The following is a 20691-nucleotide window of genomic DNA, read 5'->3' on the forward strand; positions in this document are numbered from 1 at the left end:
ACTGTAGGGATCAGTGTGTGTTCAAGAGACTGTAACTGTTGGTATCAGTGTGTTAAAGGGACTGTAACTGTAGGGATCAGTGTGAGATAGGGACAGTAATTGTAGGGGTCAGTGTGTTAAAGGGACAGTAACTGTAGGGGTCAGTGTGATAAAGGGACAGTAACTGTCGGGATCAGTGTGATAAAGGGACAGTAAGTGTCGGGATCAGTGTGTTAAAGGGACAGTAACTGTAGGGGTCAGTGTGTTAAAGGGACAGTAAGTGTCGGGATCACTGTGTTAAAGGGACTGTAACTGTAGGGATCAGTGTGTTAAAGGGACTGTAACTGTAGGGATCAGTGTGTTAAAGGGACTGTAACTGTCGGGATCAGTGTGAGATAGGGACAGTAACTGTAGGGGTCAGTGTGTTAAAGGGACAGAAACAGTAGGGATCAGTGTGAGATAGGGACAGTAACTGTAGGGATCAGTGTAATAAAGGGACAGTAACTATAGGGATCAGTGTGTTAAAGGGACAGTAACTGTAGGGGTTCGTGTGATAAAGGGACAGTAACTGTAGGGATCAGTGTGTTAAAGGGACAGCAACTGTAGGGGTCAGTGTGATAAAGGGACAGTAACTGTAGGGGTCAGTGTGATAAAAGGACAGTAACTGTAGGGGTCAGTGTGTTAAAGAGACAGTAACTGAAGGGATCAGTGTATTAAAGGAACAGTAACTGTAGGGATCAGTGTGATAAAGGGACAGTAACTGTCGGGATCAGTGTGTTAAAGAGACAGTAAATGAAGGGATCAGTGTGTTAAAAGAACAGGTAACTGTCGGGATCAGTGTGTTTAAGGAACAGTAACTGTAGGGGTCAGTGTGATAAAGGGACAGTAACTGTAGGGGTCAGTGTGATAAAGGGACAGTAACTGTAGGGATCAGTGTGTTAAAGGGACAGCAACTGTAGGGGTCAGTGTGATAAAGGGACAGTAACTGTAGGGGTCAGTGTGATAAAAGGACAGTAACTGTAGGGGTCAGTGTGTTAAAGAGACAGTAAATGAAGCGAGCAGTGTGTTAAAAGAACAGGTAACTGTCGGGATCAGTGTGTTAAAGGGACAGTAACTGTAGGGGTCAGTGTGATAAAGGGACAGTAACTGTAGGGGTCAGTGTGATAAAGGGACAGTAACTGTAGGGGTCCGTGTGATAAAGGGACAGTAACTGTTGGGGTCCGTGTGATAAAGGGACAGTAACTGTCGGGATCAGTGTGTTAAAGAGACAGTAAATGTAGGGGTCAGTGTGATAAAGGGACAGTAACTGTAGGGGTCAGTGTGATAAATGGATAGTAACTGTAGGGATCATTGTGAGATAGGGACAGTAACTGTAGGGGTCAGTGTGAGAAATGGACAGTAACTGTAGGGATCATTGTGAGAAATGGACAGTAACTGTAGGGATCAGTGTGATAAAGGGACAGTAACTGTAGGGATCAGTGTGAGAAAGGGATAGTAACTGTAGGGATCATTGTGAGATAGGGACAGTAACTGTAGGGGTCAGTGTGTTAAAGGGACAGTAACTGTAGGGATCAGTGTGAGAAATGGACAGTAACTGTAGGGATCAGTGTGACAAAGGGACAGTAACTGTAGGATCAGTGTGACAAAGGGACAGTAACTGAAGGGATCAGTGTGACAAAGAGACAGTAACTGTAGGATCAGTGTGACAAAGGGACAGTAACTGAAGGGATCAGTGTGACAAAGAGACAGTAACTGTAGGATCAGTGTGACAAAGAGACAGTAACTGTAGGATCAGTGTGTTAAAGGGACAGCAACTGTAGGGATCAGTGTGTGTTCAAGAGACTGTAACTGTTGGTATCAGTGTGTTAAAGGGACAGTAACTGTAGGGATCAGTGTGAGATAGGGACAGTAACTGTAGGGGTCAGTGTGTTAAAGGGACAGTAACTGTAGGGGTTAGTGTGTTAAAGGGACAGTAACTGTAGGGGTCAGTGTGATAAAGGGACAGTAACTGTCGGGATCAGTGTGATAAAGGGACAGTAAGTGTAGGGATCAGTGTGTTAAAGGGACAGTAACTGTAGGGGTCAGTGTGTTAAAGGGACTGTAACTGTAGGGATCAGTGTGTTAAAGGGACTGTAACTGTAGGGATCAGTGTGAGACAGGGACAGTAACTGTAGGGGTCAGTGTGTTAAAGGGACAGAAACAGTAGGGATCAGTGTGAGATAGGGACAGTAACTGTAGGGATCAGTGTAATAAAGGGACAGTAACTATAGGGATCAGTGTGTTAAAGGGACAGTAACTGTAGGGGTTCGTGTGATAAAGGGACAGTAACTGTAGGGATCAGTGTGATAAAGGGATAGTAACTGTAGGGATCATTGTGAGATAGGGACAGTAACTGTAGGGGTCAGTGTGAGAAATGGACAGTAACTGTAGGGATCATTGTGAGATAGGGACAGTAACTGTAGGGATCAGTGTGATAAAGGGACAGTAACTGTAGGGATCAGTGTGAGAAAGGGATAGTAACTGTAGGGATCATTGTGAGATAGGGACAGTAACTGTAGGGGTCAGTGTGTTAAAGGGACAGTAACTGTAGGGATCAGTGTGAGATAGGGTCAGTTACTGTAGGGATCAGTGTGTTAAAGGGACAGTAACTGTAGGGATCAGTGTGATAAAGGGACAGTAACTGTAGGAGTCAGTGTGATAAAGGGACAGTAACTGTAGGGATCAGTGAGTTAAAGGGACAGTAATTGTAGGGATCAGTGTGATAAAGGAACAGTAACTGTCGGGGTCAGTGTGATAAAGGGACAGTAACTGTAGGGATCAGTGTGATAAAGGGACAGTAACTGAAGGGATCAGTGTGACAAAGAGACAGTAACTGTAGGATCAGTGTGTTAAAGGGACAGCAACTGTAGGGATCAGTGTGTGTTCAAGAGACTGTAACTGTTGGTATCAGTGTGTTAAAGGGACTGTAACTGTAGGGATCAGTGTGAGATAATGACAGTAACTGTAGGGGTCAGTGTGTTAAAGGGACAGTAACTGTAGGGGTCAGTGTGATAAAGGAACAGTAACTGTCGGGATCAGTGTGATAAAGGGACAGTAAGTGTAGGGATCAGTGTGTTAAAGGGACAGTAACTGTAGGGGTCAGTGTGTTAAAGGGACAGTAAGTGTCGGGATCACTGTGTTAAAGGGACTGTAACTGTAGGGATCAGTGTGTTAAAGGGACTGTAACTGGAGGGATCAGTGTGAGATAGGGACAGTAACTGTAGGGGTCAGTGTGATAAAGGGACAGTAACTGTAGGGATCAGTGTGAGAAATGGACAGTAACTGTAGGGATCAGTGTGACAAAGGGACAGTAACTGTAGGATCAGTGTGACAAAGGGACAGTAACTGAAGGGATCAGTGTGACAAAGAGACAGTAACTGTAGGATCAGTGTGACAAAGAGACAGTAACTGTAGGATCAGTGTGTTAAAGGGACAGCAACTGTAGGGATCAGTGTGTGTTCAAGAGATTGTAACTGTTGGTATCAGTGTGTTAAAGGGACAGTAACTGTAGGGATCAGTGTGAGATAGGGACAGTAACTGTAGGGGTCAGTGTGTTAAAGGGACAGTAACTGTAGGGGTTAGTGTGTTAAAGGGACAGTAACTGTAGGGGTCAGTGTGATAAAGGGACAGTAACTGTCGGGATCAGTGTGATAAAGGGACAGTAAGTGTAGGGATCAGTGTGTTAAAGGGACAGTAACTGTAGGGGTCAGTGTGTTAAAGGGACTGTAACTGTAGGGATCAGTGTGTTAAAGGGACTGTAACTGTAGGGATCAGTGTGAGACAGGGACAGTAACTGTAGGGGTCAGTGTGTTAAAGGGACAGAAACAGTAGGGATCAGTGTGAGATAGGGACAGTAACTGTAGGGATCAGTGTAATAAAGGGACAGTAACTATAGGGATCAGTGTGTTAAAGGGACAGTAACTGTAGGGGTTCGTGTGATAAAGGGACAGTAACTGTAGGGATCAGTGTGATAAAGGGATAGTAACTGTAGGGATCATTGTGAGATAGGGACAGTAACTGTAGGGGTCAGTGTGAGAAATGGACAGTAACTGTAGGGATCATTGTGAGATAGGGACAGTAACTGTAGGGATCAGTGTGATAAAGGGACAGTAACTGTAGGGATCAGTGTGAGAAAGGGATAGTAACTGTAGGGATCATTGTGAGATAGGGACAGTAACTGTAGGGGTCAGTGTGTTAAAGGGACAGTAACTGTAGGGATCAGTGTGAGATAGGGTCAGTTACTGTAGGGATCAGTGTGTTAAAGGGACAGTAACTGTAGGGATCAGTGTGATAAAGGGACAGTAACTGTAGGAGTCAGTGTGATAAAGGGACAGTAACTGTAGGGATCAGTGAGTTAAAGGGACAGTAATTGTAGGGATCAGTGTGATAAAGGAATAGTAACTGTCGGGGTCAGTGTGATAAAGGGACAGTAACTGTAGGGATCAGTGTGATAAAGGGACAGTAACTGAAGTGATCAGTGTGATAAAGGGACATTAACTGTCGGGGTCAGTGTGATAAAGGGACAGTAACTGAAGTGATCAGTGTGATAAAGGGACATTAACTGTCGGGGTCAGTGTGTTAAAGGGACAGTAACTGTAGGGATCAGTGTGATAAAGGGACAGTAACTGTCGGGGTCAGTGTGTTGAAGGGACAGTAACTGTAGGGGTCGGTGTGATAAAGGGACAGTAACTGAAGTGATCAGTGTGATAAAGGGACAGTAACTGAAGGGATCAGTGTGATAAAGGGACAGTAACATTAGGGGTCAGTGTGATAAAGGGACAGAAACAGTAGGGATCAGTGTGAGATAGGGACAGTAACTGAAGGGATCAGTGTGTTAAAGGGACAGGAACTGTCGGGATCAGTGTGATAAAGGGACAGCAACTGAAGGGATCAGTGTGTTAAAGGGACAGTAACTGTACGGGTTCGTGTGATAAAGGGACAGTAACTGTAGGGGTCAGTGTGTTAAAGGGACAGTAACTGTAGGGGTCAGTGTCAAAAAGGGACAGTAACTGAAGGGATCAGTGTGATAAAGGGGCAGTAACTGTCGGGGTCAGTGTGTTAAAGAGACAGAAACTGTAGGGGTCAGTGTGATAAAGGGACAGTAACTGTGGGGATCAGTGTGTTAAAGGGACATTAACTGTAGGGAACAGTGTGTTAAAGAGACAGAAACTGTAGGGGTCAGTGTGATAAAGGGACAGTAACTGTGGGGATCAGTGTGTTAAAGGGACAGTAACTGTAGGGGTCAGTGTGATAAAGGGACAGTAACTGGCGGGATCAGTGTGTGGGCGGCACGGTGGCACAGTGGTTAGCACTGCTGCCTCGCAGCGCCAGAGACCCGGGTTCAATTCCCGACTCAGGCGACTGACTGTGTGGAGTTTGCACGTTCTCCCCGTGTCTGCGTGGGTTTCCTCCGGGTGCTCCGGTTTCCTCCCACAGTCCAAAGATGTGCAGGTTAGGTGAATTGGCCATACTAAATTGCCCATAGTGTTAGGTAAGGGGTAAATGTAGGGGTATAGGTGGGTTTCGCTTCGGCGGGTCGGTGTGGACTTGTTGGGCCGAAGGGCCTGTTTCCACACTGTAATCTAATCTAATCTAAAAAAAAAAAAATCTAATCTAAAGGAACAGTAACTGTAGGGGTCAGTGTGTTAAAGGGACAGTAACTGTAGGGATCAGTGTGTTCAAGGGACAATAACTGTCGGGGTCAGTGTGTTAAAGGGACAGGAACTGTCGGGATCAGTGTGTTAAAGGAACAGTAACTGTAGGGGTCAGTGTGTTAAAGGGACAGTAACTGTAGGGATCAGTGTGTTTAAGGGACAATAACTGTAGGGATCAGTGTGTTAAAGGGACAATAACTGTAGGGATCAGTGTGTTAAAGGGACAGTAACTGTAGGGGTCAGTGTGTTAAAGGGACAGTAACTGTAGAGATCAGTGTGATAAAGGGACAGTAACTGTAGGGGTCAGTGTGTTAAAGGGACAGTAACTGTAGGATCAGTGTGTTAAAGGGACAGTAACTGTAGGGGTCAGTGTGATAAAGAGACAGTAACTGTAGGGGTCAGTGTGTAAAAGGGACAGTAACTGTAGGGGTCAGTGTGATAAAGGGATAGTAACTGTAGGGGTCAGTGTGTTAAAGGGACAGTAACTTGTAGGGATCAGTGTGTTAAAGGGACAATAACTGTAGGGATCAGTGTGTTAAAGGGACAGTAACTGTAGGGGTCAGTGTGTTAAAGGGACAGTAACTGTAGGGATCAGTGTGTTAAAGGGACAATAACTGTAGGGATCAGTGTGTTAAAGGGACAATAACTGTAGGGATCAGTGTGTTAAAGGAACAGTAACTGTAGGGGTCAGTGTGTTAAAGGGACAGTAACTGTAGGGATCAGTGTGTTAAAGGGACAATAACTGTAGGGATCAGTGTGTTAAAGGGACAATAACTGTAGGGATCAGTGTGTTAAAGGGACAGTAACTGTAGGGGTCAGTGTGTTAAAGGGACAGTAACTGTAGAGATCAGTGTGATAAAGGGACAGTAACTGTAGGGGTCAGTGTGTTAAAGGGACAGTAACTGTAGGATCAGTGTGTTAAAGGGACAGTAACTGTCGGATCAGTGTGATAAAGGGACAGTAACTGTCGGATCAGTGTGATAAAGAGACAGTAACTGTAGGGATCAGTGTGTTAAAGGGACAGTAACTGTAGGGAACAGTGTGATAAAGGGTTAGTAACTGTAGGGATCAGTGTGATAAACGGACAGTAACTGTAGGGGTCAGTGTGTTAAAGGGACAGTAACTGTAGGTCTCAGTGTGATAAAGGGTTAGTAACTGTCGGGATCAGTGTGATAAACGGACAGTACCTGTAGGGGTCAGTGTGTTAAAGGGACAGTAACTGTCGGGATCAGTGTGATAAAGGGACAGTAACTGCAGGGGTCAGTGTAATAAAGTGACAGTAACTGTAGGGGTAAGTGTGAGAAAGGGACAGTAACTTTAGGGATGAGTGTGTTGAAGGGGCAGTAACTGTAGGGATCAGTGTGATAAAGGGACAGTAACTGTAGGGGTCAGTGTGTTTAAGGGAAAGTAACTGTAGGGGTCAGTGTGATAAAGGGACTGTAACTGTAGGGATCAGTGTGATTAAGGGATAGTAACTGTAGGGGTCAGTGTGATAAAGAGACAGGAACTGTAGGGATCAGTGTAATAAAGGGACAGTAACTGTAGGGATCAGTGTGATTAAGGGATAGTAACTGTAGGGGTCAGTGTGATAAAGGGACAGTAACTGTAGGGGTCAGTGTGTTAAAGGGACAGTAACTTTCGGGTTCAGTGTGTTTAAGTGACAGTATTTCTTGGGAGCTGTGTCCTGCAGGGATAGTATGTTAAACGTGGTTATTGATCAGGTTCTGAGTATTTTTCAATCGGGTACAGTGATCAGAGTTATGCCTGACGAAAACCCATCACCAAAGGTCTCTACTGTAATACCACTAGTAGATGTCAGGGTCGGCAAAAGTCTGGTTAAGAATGAGAATAATTCAAAAGCAGCATTGGCATGTCTTTCTGTTAAACTGAAGCTCACCAAACCGATCCGAAGTAAGATAGCACACACAGGTCACACTGAAGCTCAGCCTGAAGAAGTTGCCCAATGCTGTTCCAATTGACCAACGCGGTTTGGATGAGGGAACAGTGTACAGAGTGGCTTCCTGCCCCACTGCTGCACTCCAGTCGAGTGGGGCTTTTGAAACCCTGATTTTATGTATTCTTCAAAACATGTCTGCAGTTTGCAGCAGAATCCACAGAAGGTGGTTTGCTCTTGAGCAAGGCTTTGTCAGTATCTTGTTAACTGGCTCAAAGGTAGAAGACAGAGGGTAGTGGTGGAGGGTTGTTTTTCAGACTGGAGGCCTGTGACCAGTGGAGTGCCACAAGGATCGGTGCTGGGCCCTCTACTTTTTGTCATTTATATAAATGATTTGAATACAAGCATAAGAGGTACAGTTAGTAAGTTTGCAGATGACACCAAAATTGGAGGTGTAGTGGACAGCGAAGAGGGTTACCTCCGATTACAACAGGATCTGGACCAGATGGGCCAATGGGCTGAGAAGGGGCAGATGAAGTTTAATTCAGATAAATGTGAGGTGCTGCATTTTGGGAAAGCAAATCTTAGCAGGATTTATACACTTAACAGTAAGGTCCTAGGGAGTGTTGCTGAACAAAGAGACCTTGGAGTGCAGGTTCATAGCTCCTTGAAAGTGGAGTCACAGGTAGATAGGATAGTGAAGAAGGCGTTTGGTATGCTTTCCTTTATTGGTCAGAGTATTGAGTACAGGAGTTGGGAGGTCATGTTGCAGCTGTACAGGACATTGGTTAGGCCACTGTTGGAACATTGTCTTCATTTGTGGTCTCCTTCCTATCGGAAAGATGTTGTGAAACTTGAAAGGGTTCAGACAAGATTTACAAGGATGTGGCCAGGGTTGGAGGATTTGAGCTACAGGGAGAGGCTGAACAGGTTGGAGCGGTTTTCCCTGGAGCATTGAAGTTTGAGGAGTGACCTTATAGAGGTTTATAAAATCATGAGGGGCATGGATAGGATATTTTTCCCAGGGTAGGGGAGTCCAAAACTAGTGGGCACAGGTTTCAGGAGAGAGAGGAAAGATTTAAAATGGACCAGAGAGGCAACCTTTTCACACAGAACGTGGTGTGTGTATGGAATGAGCTGCCAGAGGAAGTGGTGGAGGCTGGTACAATTACAACATTTAAAAGGCATTGGGATGGGTATATGAATAGGAAGGGTTTGGAGGGATATGGGCCGGGTGCTGGCAGGTGGGACTAGATTAATTTAGGATATCTTGTGGGCATGGTCGAGTTGGACCGAAGGGTCTGTTTCCGTGCTGGACATCTTTATGACTGTAAGGGAACAGGTGGAAATTTAACAAGAACTTTTATTGGTTGAATTTCAGCTTTCAGTTAGGTGTGCCATGTTAAAAAATGGACTGGGTTCAGTAAAAGGTAGATCGAGCGAGATGTTCCACTGGTATCACAGAGAGAAACTGGCAGGCATCTTTATGATGCAAGTCAGTGATTTTCTGTGGAAAGGTTCTGCAGAATTTCAGCGATGTCTAATCAATAAAATAAAAATGGAATTATAGGATTAGCTATCACGCAGAGCAAGTCAGGAGAGACTCTGAATCAATATCTGACTTTGAACAGGTGAATTACATCCCAATAAACAGAGCCATAGCGTCATAGAATCATACAGCACGGAAATCGATCTTTCGGCCCAACCAGTCCGTGCCGACCATAATCCCAAACTAAACTAAACCTTTCCACACTTGGCCCATATCCCTCCAAACATTTCCTCTTCATGTACTTATCCAAATGGGTTTGAAATGTACCCACATCCACCACTTCCTCAGGAAGTTCATCCCACACACCAGCCACTCGTGCGTAATGAAGGCAAGTGTGCTCAACCCCTTCTTCACCCCCCTGTCCACATGAGGTGTACGATGTACCTGAACCCCTCGGTTTCTCTGTTCTACAACACTACCAAGGGCCCTATTTTCAATTGTATAGGTCCTGCTCTTGTAGCTTGGTAAAACAAACAATACCCGAGATAGATCCTTAGAGAAAAATCCAACTTTTAAAATCATAGAAACTCTACAGTGTGGATGCAGGCCAATCAGCCCATCGAGTCCACACTGACCCCCTAAAGAGTATCAGTGTATTCCTGTAACCCCACATTTCCCATGGCCAATCCACCCTAACCTACACATCCCTGGACACTATGGAACAATTTAGCATGGCCTATCCACCTGAGCCTGCACATCCCTGGGCAGTATGGGGCAATTTCCCATGGCAGGTTAGGGTGGATTGGCCATGCTAAATTGTCCCATGGTGCTCAGCGATGTGCAGGTTAGGGTGGATTGGCCATGCTAATTGTCCCATGGTGCTCAGGGATGTGCAGGTTAGGGTGGATTGTCCATGCTAAATTGTCCCCATAGTGCTCAGGGATGTGCAGGTTAGAGTGGATTGGCCATGCTAAATTACCCATAGTGCTCAGGGATGTGCAGGTTAGAGTGGATTGGCCATGCTAAATTGTCCCATAGTGCTCAGGGATGTGCAGGTTAGGGTGGATTGGCCGTGCTAAATTGTCCCATAGTGCTCAGGGATCTGCAGGTTAGAGTGGATTGGCCATGCTAAATTACCCATAGTGTCCAGGGATGTGCAGTTTCGGGTGGATTGGCCATGCTTAATTATCCCATAGTGCCCAGGGATAGACAATAGACAATAGATGCAGGAGTAGGCCATTCTGCCCTTCGAGCCTGCACCACCATTCAATATGATCATGGCTGATCATCCTTAATCAGTATCCTGTTCCTGCCTTATCTCCATAACCCTTGATTCCACAATCCTTGAGAGCTCTATCCAACTCTTTCTTAAATGAATCCAGAGACTGGGCCTCCACTGCCCTCTGGGGCAGAGCATTCCACACAGCCACCACTCTCTGGGTGAAGAGGTTTGTCCTCATCTCTGTCCTAAATGGTCTACCCCTTATTTTTAAGCTGTGTCCTCTGGTTCGGCACTCACCCATCAGCGGAAACATGTTTCCTGCCTCCAGAGTGTCCAATCCTTTAATAATCTTATATGTCTCAATCAGATCCCCTCTCAGTCTTCTAAACTCAAGGGTATACAAGCCCAGTCGCTTCAGTCTTTCAGCGTAAGGTAGTCCCGCCATTCCAGGAATTGACCTCGTGAACCTACGATGCACTCCCTCAATAGCCAGAATGTCTTTCCTCAAATTTGGAGACCAGAACTGCACACAGTACTCCAGGTGTGGTCTCACCAGAGCCCTGTACAGCTGCAGAAGAACCTCTTTGCTTCTCTACTCAATCCCTCTTGTTATGAAGGCCAGCATGCTATTAGCCTTCTTCACTACCTGCTGTACCTGCATGCTTACCTTCATTGACTGGTGTACAAGAACACCCAGATCTCTCTGTACTGCCCCTTTACCTAAATTGATTCCATTTAGGTAGTAATCTGCCTTCCTGTTCTTGCCACCAAAGTGGATAACCATACATTTATGGCCAATCCACCCTAACCTGCACATCCCTGAGCACTATGGGACAATTTAGCACGGCCAATCCACCCTAACCTGCACATCCCTGGACACTATGGGACAATTTAGTATGGCCAATCCACCCTAACCTGCACATCCCTGAGCACTATGGGACAATTTAGCATGGCCAATCCACCCTAACCTGCACATCCCTGGACACTATGGGACAATTTAGTATGGCCAATCCACCCTAACCTGCACATCCCTGAGCACTATGGGACAATTTAGCATGGCCACTCCACCCTAACCTGCACATCCCTGGGCACTATGGGTAATTTAGCACGGCCAACCCACCCTAACCTGCACATCCCTGGACACTATGGGACAATTTAGTATGGCCAATCCACCCTAACCTGCACATCCCTGAGCACTATGGGACAATTTAGTACGGCCAATCCACCCTAACCTGCACATCCCTGGACACTATGGGACAATTTAGTATGGCCAATCCACCCTAACCTGCACATCCCTGAGCACTATGGGACAATTTAGCATGGCCAATCCACCCTAACCTGCACATCTCTGGGCAGTATGGGACAATAGTGCCCAGAGATGTGCAGGTTAGGGTGAATTGGCCATGCTAAATTGTCCCATAGTGCTCAGGGATGTGCAGGTTAGGGTGGATTGGTCGTGCTAAATTACCCATAGTGCCCAGGGATGTGCAGGTTAGGGTGGATTAGCCGTGCTAAATTGTCCCATAGTGCTCAGGGATGTGCAGGTTAGGGTGGATTGGCCATGCTAAATTGTCCCATAGTGCCCAGGGATGTGTCGGTTAGGGTGGATTGGCCATGCTAAATTGTCCCATAGTGCCCAGGGATGTGCAGGTTAGGGTGGATTGGGCCGAACGGGCTGCTTCCACATTGTGAGGGTTCTGTGACGCATTAAACATGGCAAAGTTTGATAAAAGATAAATGGAAGGCAACCTGAAAAGTTAAAAAAAAAAAGCAATGGGAATGTGGTGAACCAAAAGATTCAAATCCCTTGGCTTTGTCTTCCAGGCGCTGGACTGACTGGAAAACCGCCCATTTCAACCGGCTAAAACATCATTTGTGCTGTGGTGTGTGCAGTCGGTGCACAAAAGTTAAAAAAGATTGTCATGTTCTTCTGATTGGCAAAATAAAGGTTTTGAAAAGATCCTGTGAAGGGAAACAAAGAGGCTGCTGTGTGCCCGCCTTCCTCGGAGTGGCTGAAAGCGGGGACACCTCTCAGAGGCTTGGTCAATAGCTCATTGTCCTATTCCCCACCTCCCCCCCAAGCCTACACCCCCACCTCCCCCATCTGCTCACATGTGGCTGCACTCGGAACAAAACCTCGGTTTCTTTTTTTAAAAAATCCCCAGCAACAGACATTGGGTGGTCTTCATTAAAACTCATCGACGGAGAATGAGTTTGCCGGGGGTTTGTCGGCACTTTGTGCCTGAGTGAATTTGCACTGAGACTGAAATACAGCAGGAAGTCCCCGACCTGATCAGAGTGAAGGTGTGCTGGACCAACCCAGCCAGAGTCTCAGGCAGCTCCGGACCCGCACTGCCAGCTTTCACTTGCACTATATGTCATAATTTACCTCAAATAAGGCTGACCCCTCAATTAACCTGGTAAACAAACAAATCGGAGGTCAACAGCGAGGAGATGATCAGAGGGTTACCCAAGGTCAAGTTCCATGCTTGTCCCCAGGTCTCCTTCCCCCACCCCGGACCCGCCCAGAGATTTCGGCATCTCATCCATGTGACCATTGTTCATGAACAATCTGTCAGAGTCAAAACTAATCCTTCCTCACCTAAAGACCACACACATTCACACACATTCATACACAGACACACAACATTCACACACACACATTAACACACACATTCATACACACACACACACAACATTCACACACATACATTCATACACAGACACACACACAACATTCACACACACAGACACACACATTAACACACACATTCATACACACAGACACACACATTCATTCACACACACACACATTAACATACACACACATTCATACACACAGACACACGCACAACATTCACACACACAGACACACACACATTCACACACACACATTCACACACAGACACACACACAACATTCACACCCTCAAACACACGGCATTCATACACGTATACATACAGACACACACACAACATTCACACTCTTAAGCACACATTCATTCAGACACACACATTCACACTCGCAAACACACATTCATACACAAAGACACACACACACAACATCCCACTCTCAAACACACAACATTCACACACACCGACACAATATTCACACTCAAACACACAGCATTCATTCACACAGACACATACATGCACACTCACGTGCACTCACATTCACACAGTTTCACACCCATTTGTACACACACATTCACATGCACACACTCACACATGCTGTCATGTCCTCTCACACATAGTCACACATTCATACACTCAGACACATACTTTCATACTAACACACATTCACACACACTCACATATTCTCTCACACACAGACACACATTCATACACTCACACACATTCATGTACAAACACATTCACATACACAATTTCACACATATTCTCACACACACACATGCATACTTAATTACATTCACAGACATATTCATACATGCAACACAAAACATCCATTTGCACATCCAGCATTTACACATGCACAATATTCACACACACCTCTCTGTACCGAAGGAGTGCCGCACTGTTAGTGGGTCAGTGCGGAGGGAGTGCCGCAGTGTTGGAGGGTCAGTACCGAGGGAGTGCCGCACTGTCGGAGGGTCAGTACTGAGGGAGTGCCGCACTGTCGGAGGGTCAGTACTGAGGGAGTGCCGCACTGTCGGAGGGTCAGTACTGAGGGAGAGCTGCACTGTCGGAGGGTCAGTGCTGAGGGTGTGCCGCACTGTCGGAGGGTCAGTACTGAGGGAGTGCCGCACTGTCGTAGGGTCAGTACTGAGGGAGTGCTGCACTGTTGGAGAGTCGGTGCTGAGGGAGTGCCGCACTGTCAGAGGGTCAGTGCTGAGGGAGTGCTGCACTGTTGGAGGGTCAGTACTGAGGGAGTGCTGCACTGTCGGAGGGTTGGTGCTGAGGGAGTGCCGCACTGTTGGAGGGTCAGTGCTGAGGGAGTGCCACACTGTCGGAGGGTCAGTGCTGAGGGAGTGCTGCACTGTCAGAGGGTCAGTGCTGAGGGAGTGCCGCACTGTCGGAGGGTCAGTACTGAGGGAGTGCCGCACTGTCGGAGGGTCAGTACTGAGGGAGTGTAGCACTGTCGGAGGGTCAGTACTGAGGGAGTGTAGCACTGTCGGAGGGTCAGCATTGAGGGAGTGCTGCACTGTTGGAGGGTCAGCACTGAGGGAGTGCCGCACTGTCGGAGGGTCAGTATTGAGGGAGTGCCACACTGACAGAGGGTCAGTGCTTAGGTAGTGCCACACTGTCGGAGGGTCAGTACTGAGGGAGTGTTGCAATGTTGAAGGGTCAGTGCTGACGGAGTGCTGCACTGACAGAGGGTCAGTGCTTAGGGAGTGCCGCACTGTCGGAGGGTCAGCATTGAGGGAGTGCTGCACTGTCGGAGGGTCAGTGCTGAGGGAGTGCTGCACTGTCGGAGGGTCAGTACTGAGGGAGTTCCGCACTGTCGGAGGTGACATCTTTCAGATGCCATGGTAATCTGAGGAGCCGTGTATCATCTCGGCTAGATGTTCATGATCCTAAACCACTACTGGAAGGTGAACATTCTGTAATGTTGTGGCTTATATAAATCCCCCACCTGACGTTTTTAAAAGCCATCTGATCACTGAGCCTTCAACAGTGCAGCACTCCCTCAATGCTGCTTGTGGAAGCCTGTGGTGCTCAAATTGATTGCTTTTCCTGAATCACAACATATCATGGTGTGTAAAGCATCTTGAAATGTCTGAATTAGTGAAAAGTGCTATGTAATTTCAAATATTTCTTTCTGTACAATTTCATATCAAAGAATATTTCGCACTGTGAGTATTTTTAAAACATATATCTAAAAACTCCCTCAGGCACATTTGGAACCATTCTATTCATTCAGGTGTACAGCACAGGTGCAAATAAACACGTGACCTTTGAACTGGAATAGACTCAGCGATAATAAGCAGCTAGATCTTCTTCCCCAACTCTCCTCCATCAACATGTCGACAAAAATGTCCCTTTCTAAACAAGTACAGAAGTTAAAGGGTTAACGTGGGCTCCGTTCTCTCAAAAATCATACATCTGAAGAAAATATATAAGTTTGCCTCGAATGTTTTTATACGTGTACTGACAAAGAATTTTGGACACCATTCCAGGAATTGTTATGCTGTTACTATGTTATCTCCTCTTTGGCCGGGCTCCATTTCCATGGAAAGTTCCAGATGGTTGGATTGTACTGACCGCTTGTAGCAAGGTTTCTGCACAAAAACCCCTTTGACCACAAGTCCATCAGGCAGTGGTCAGCTCGTAACGTACTTGAGGGCCCTGTGGGGAAAGGAGTCATTCCATCCTTTCAGGTGGTTCCCTCGGCAGATTGTCAACTTCTCAACCAGCACCGAGCCATTGCTTGGCTGGTGGCGAGAATGATCCTTCCTCCACACTGGGAATCTTCCCCCTGCACACTGCTCTTGAGGTAGCCAAGAAAGTCTGGACTGAGAGGCAGTGCAACTGGCCAAAGTTCATCTCGAGCAGATCTGTGACACAGGGCTCTGTCCTCTACAGGCTGTTCCCCATGACGCACACCGAGACAAACATCGATTGCTGCTGATAGACCATCAACCCAGTGGTTGCTCAGCCAGAAAGGTGCTGGTGTTCCAGTGGTAAGAACTGTCTATAAGTACCTGTTACACACTGGCACACTCCAGTGCCCTGGGCTCTCTCAATAATGACCTTGTGCCACACTGACCTTCGGTTCTTGACTCCGTTCTGAGGCATGCACTAAAGCATGGGACCGAGGAGACAGCAGAGGAGCGATGGGGCAAGTCTATGAAGGTCCTCACACCATCTACATGGAGGGACAGGAAACTGGTCAAACTCCATGTTTAACATGGATTCAACGCTGGAAATGCAGCTCATCCTGCTATACTGCGCATTTCCACAATGCGAATTTGCTGCCACGCGATTGGTGAATTGGGGACACGGTTTCCAAAGCGCAAACGTTTAAAATGCGTGTTGGCTGTAATGCGATCACATCACCAACACTTTAAACACTGTTTCTAAAGTGTGATTTTTCTGTCAGGTGGGGTTGCACAGGAACGCAACCATTGTGATGTAGAAGAACTGACTGTATTAACTGTCATTGTAAGTGCAGTGGTCCACCTCCAATATACCATATCAAATACACACTGCATGGAAACTGCTCAGTTTTGCATTTTACATAGAGTCAGACAGCACGGAAACAGACCCTTCGGTCCAACCAGTCCATGCCAACCACAATCTCAAACTAAACTCTTCCCACCTGCCTGCTCCTGGCCCATATCCCTCCAAACCTTTCCTGTTCATGTATCTATCCAACTGTCCCCACATCCACCACTTCCACAGGAAGTTCATTCCACACACAAACCACCCTCTATGTAAACGTTTTGCCTCTTATGTCTGTTTTACATCTCTCTCCTCCCACCTTAAATATACCCCCTAGTCTGGAAATTCCCCATTGTAGGGAAAAGACAACTACCATTACTTCTGTCCATGCCCCTCATGATTTTATAAACCTCTGTCAGGTCACTTCTAAACCTCCCATCCTCCAGTGAAAGAAGTCACCGCCTCTCCAGCCTCTCTGTCTAACTCAAACCCTCCATACCCGGCAACATCTCTTCTGAATCTCTTCTGAACCCTCTCCAGCTTAGTAATGTCCTTCCTATAACAGGGTGACCAGAACTGGACACAGTATTCCAGAAGAGGCCTCACCAATGTCCTGTACAACCTCAACATGACGTCGCCTACTCCTCAAAGGTCTGAGCAATGAAGGCATGTGTGCCAAACACCTTTTTAATCACCCTGTCGAGATGTGAGGCAAATTTAAAAGAATTATGTATCTGCACCCCTCTGTTCTATAACACTAACCAGGATGCATGATGTTAAATGTGAACTATTATGCAATGTACACTTTTCATTATGCAATGTTCAATGTTTTTGTTGCCAGACATGTTTGCTCAGTCAACTGGCTACACAGTAATAATTGGTTATTTACACCGATCTGGTCTTTGTACCCACACTCTGGGTAATCACACTCAATCCCTCTGTAAACATTTAGCCTGAGACACTCTCACTTAACAGAGAGAGGCGAACTTTGTGAACTGACCTAAGCTCCAGGCCTCTCTCTAGTGCCCTTAACGCAGTTAGACAGATTGCCCATTGTCACGCAGGAGAAGGCAACTCAAGTACCTCAGTCTGCTTCAGAATAAAGAACCTTTCACTGGAGAGCTGGGCTGTCGCCTGGGAGTCATGGCAGTTTGGTGAAGAGCCCTGCTCACAGGGAGCTTATTAACTTGGAGAGACGGATTGGAATAATAGCGGAAGGTTCTGTCGCAGTCACAGGAGAAACAGCCCAGCCCTGGAAAATGGTTTGACAACAGTCTCATCCAATTCAGGGGCTCCACCTGCTTTCCTGGTGTCTCCCTGAAGGTGAACCTGCACCGAGCTACAGTTCCTCAGATACTTTGGCCTCTCACTTCACGTCTTCATCTCGGAGTCACTTCACTGACCTGATCAGAGACACAGGGAACTGCTTCAATACTTCCAGAGACTCCCTTTGTTACATTCCTACAGGGAAGCTGATTCATACCATCAGGATAGTGCTTGAACAGCCAATTGAAATGTTTCTGGCTTTGCAGGTCTTCTGAAATGCTTTTGTTCTGGTACTGTTCAGTCATGGCTAGTTGGCAGTGCTCAGAGGGACAGAATGGCTTCACCTTCCTTTACCTGCAATGTAGGGGTGTTTAGATGACTGTTCTCAGAGTTACGTTCACAGTCCACAGGCCCACACACTAGGGCATCAGGCCACTGACCCACATTGACCTCACTTTTAACCCCTGACTGGGTGTATTCTTGAAAGGGGCAAATACACCTCTTGCCAAGACTGCTGTCTGTTTTAACCATCAGGGTCACAGTCTGAGGTGCACCCAGGAAGTTAGAGTTCAGTACCTCACCTCAGTTGCTAATGTTAATCTTGGAGTCACTTGCCTGCCCTGATCAGAGGCAGTTTCTCCCTTTAAAGCTTCTTTGATATCAGCAACTGTGACTTCCCAGTCTCACTTTCTCTCCACATCAACCCTGGATTTACGTCCACACTCAGCTTGGCTGTATCAGCCATACAGTCATAGAGATGTACAGCATAGAAACAGACCCTTCAGTCCAACCCGTCCATGCCAACCAGATATCCCAACCCAATTTAGTACCACCTGCCAGCACCCGGCCCATATCCTTCCTATTCATATACCCATCCAGATGCCGTTTAAATGTTGCATTGTACTAGCCTCCACCACTTCTTCTGGCAGCTCATTCCATACACGTACCACCCTCTGCGTGAAAACGTTGCCCCTTAGATCTCTTTTATATCTTTCCCCTCACACCCTAAACGTATACCCTTTAGTTCTGGACTCTCCCACCCCAGGGAAAATACTTTGTCTATTTATCCTATCCATGTCTCTCATGATTTTATAAACCTCTATAAGGTCACCCCTCAGCCTCCGACGCTCCAGGGAAAACAGCCCCAGCCTATTCAACCTCTCCCCATAGCTCCAACCCTGGCAACATCCTTGTAAATTTTTTCTGAACCCTTTCAAGTTTCACAACATCTTTCCGATAAGAAGGAGACCAGAATTGCACGCAATATTCCAACAGTGGCCTAACCAATGTCCTGTACAGCCCCAACATGACCTCCCAACTCCTGTACTCAATACTCTGACCAATAAAGGAAAGCATACCAAACACTTTCTTCACTATCCTATCTACCTGCGACTCCACTTTCAAGGAGCTATGAACCTGCACTCCAAGGTCTCTTTGGTCAGCAACACTCCCTAGGACCTTACCATAAAGTGTATAAGGCCTGGCTCAGATCTGGTTTCCCAAAATGCAGCACCTCACATTTGTCTAAATTAAGTTCCATCTGCCACTTCTCAGCCCATTGGCCCATCTGGTCAAGATCCTGTTGTAATCTGAGGTAACCCTCTTCACTGTCCACTATACCTCCAATTTTGGTGTCATCTGCAAACTTACTAACTGTACCTCCTATATTCATATCCAAATGATGAAAAGTAGTGGACCCAGCACCGATCCTTGTGGCACTCCACTGGTCACAGGCCTCCAGTCTGAAAAACAACCCTCCAGCACCACCCTCTATCTTCTACCTTTGAGCCAGTTCTGGATCCAAATGGCTAGTTCTCCCTGTATTCCATGAGATCTAACCTTGCTCACCAGTATCCCATGGGGAACCCTGTCGAACACCTTACTGAAGCCCAGATAGATCATGTCTACCGCTCTGCCCCTCATCAATCCTAGTCTTTTGTTTCAAAATGAAGCAAATTAAGAGAAAAATGTAACTGTAAAGTCTATCAGTCTAGTACACCATGTTTATAATTACAAATGGGAATACAATCATTTTTTTAAAAAATCAGGAATTAAAGGCAGCCATTTGGCTGCTCCTACAACTATAATCACCTCACATTTAATAGATGCAATGGTTTTCCTTTCATCTAACTCTACTAAGTATGACCTCTTGTAGCTGTAAAACACAATGCATTGATAGTTCCACAGGGTTCAGAAAAGATTTACAAGGATGTTGCCAGGATTGGAGCTATAGGGAGAGGCTGTACAGGCTGGGCTGTTTTTCCTGGAGCATCAGAGGCTGAGGGGTGACCTTACAGAGGTTTACAAAATTATGAGGGGCATGGATAGGGTAAATAGACAAAGTCTTTTCCCAGGGGTCGGGGAGTCCAGAACTAGAGGGCATAGGTTTAGGGTGAGAGGGGAAAGACATAAAAGAGACCAAAGGGGCAACTTTTTCACGCAGAGGATGGTGCATGTGTGGAATGAGCTGCCAGAGGAAGTGCTGCATTTTGGGAAGAGACGCATTTCTTTGGTGGGAGAAAGTGAGGACTGCAGATGCCGGAGACCAGAGTCAAAGAGCGTGGCGCTGGAAAAGCACAGTCTCATTTCCTGATGAAGGGCCCACGCCCAAAATGTTGCCCACCCCCCACCTCCCGGATGCTGCCCGACCCACCAGGCCCCTCCAGGCCCACACCCTCTAACATTTCTCTGGTGCCATAAATACATTTGGGTGGGTTGGAAGGCTGGGTGATGTTGGGTTGAATTTGATGTCAGCAATAATTCTTCTATTTTGCAACTTAAACTCATTGGGCCCGGGTTTGCTGCATTAGGATATCCCAGCACACCTGAACGCAAAGTGTTTTCACTACAACAGCACTTACAGTCATAGGGCTGTACAGCATGGAAATAAATCTCTCATGATTTTATAAACCTCTATAAGGTCACCCCTCAGCGTCCGACACTCCAGGGAAAACAGCCCCAGCCTGTTCAGCCTCTCCCTGTAGCTCAGATCCTCCAACCCTGGCAACATCCTTGTAAATCTTTTC

The 20691-nt window shown here is 46.5% G+C and overlaps 1 protein-coding gene across 4 annotated transcripts in view; it reads right to left on the minus strand.

Annotated features, from left to right (window-relative positions):
• The window catches only part of LOC122542458 (transcription activator GLI1.S-like), a 265219-nt gene that overhangs the window by 159829 nt on the left and 84699 nt on the right, over positions 1-20691 (minus strand). Inside the window, exon 1 of one of the 4 annotated variants that reach the window (XM_087985476.1) lies at positions 16005-16031. The exons of the other annotated variants lie outside the window; for them this stretch is intronic. The gene's annotated coding sequence lies outside the window, so the exon portion shown is untranslated. Of the gene's footprint in view, positions 1-16004; positions 16032-20691 lie in introns of those variants that run through there. 4 annotated transcript variants of the gene reach the window in all.

The sequence above is a fragment of the Chiloscyllium plagiosum genome, unplaced genomic scaffold, assembly GCF_037043375.1.
Source record: "Chiloscyllium plagiosum isolate Xiang-an unplaced genomic scaffold, Cpla_swu_hap1 HiC_scaffold_53X, whole genome shotgun sequence".
Classification (NCBI taxonomy): Eukaryota; Metazoa; Chordata; class Chondrichthyes; order Orectolobiformes; family Hemiscylliidae; genus Chiloscyllium; species Chiloscyllium plagiosum.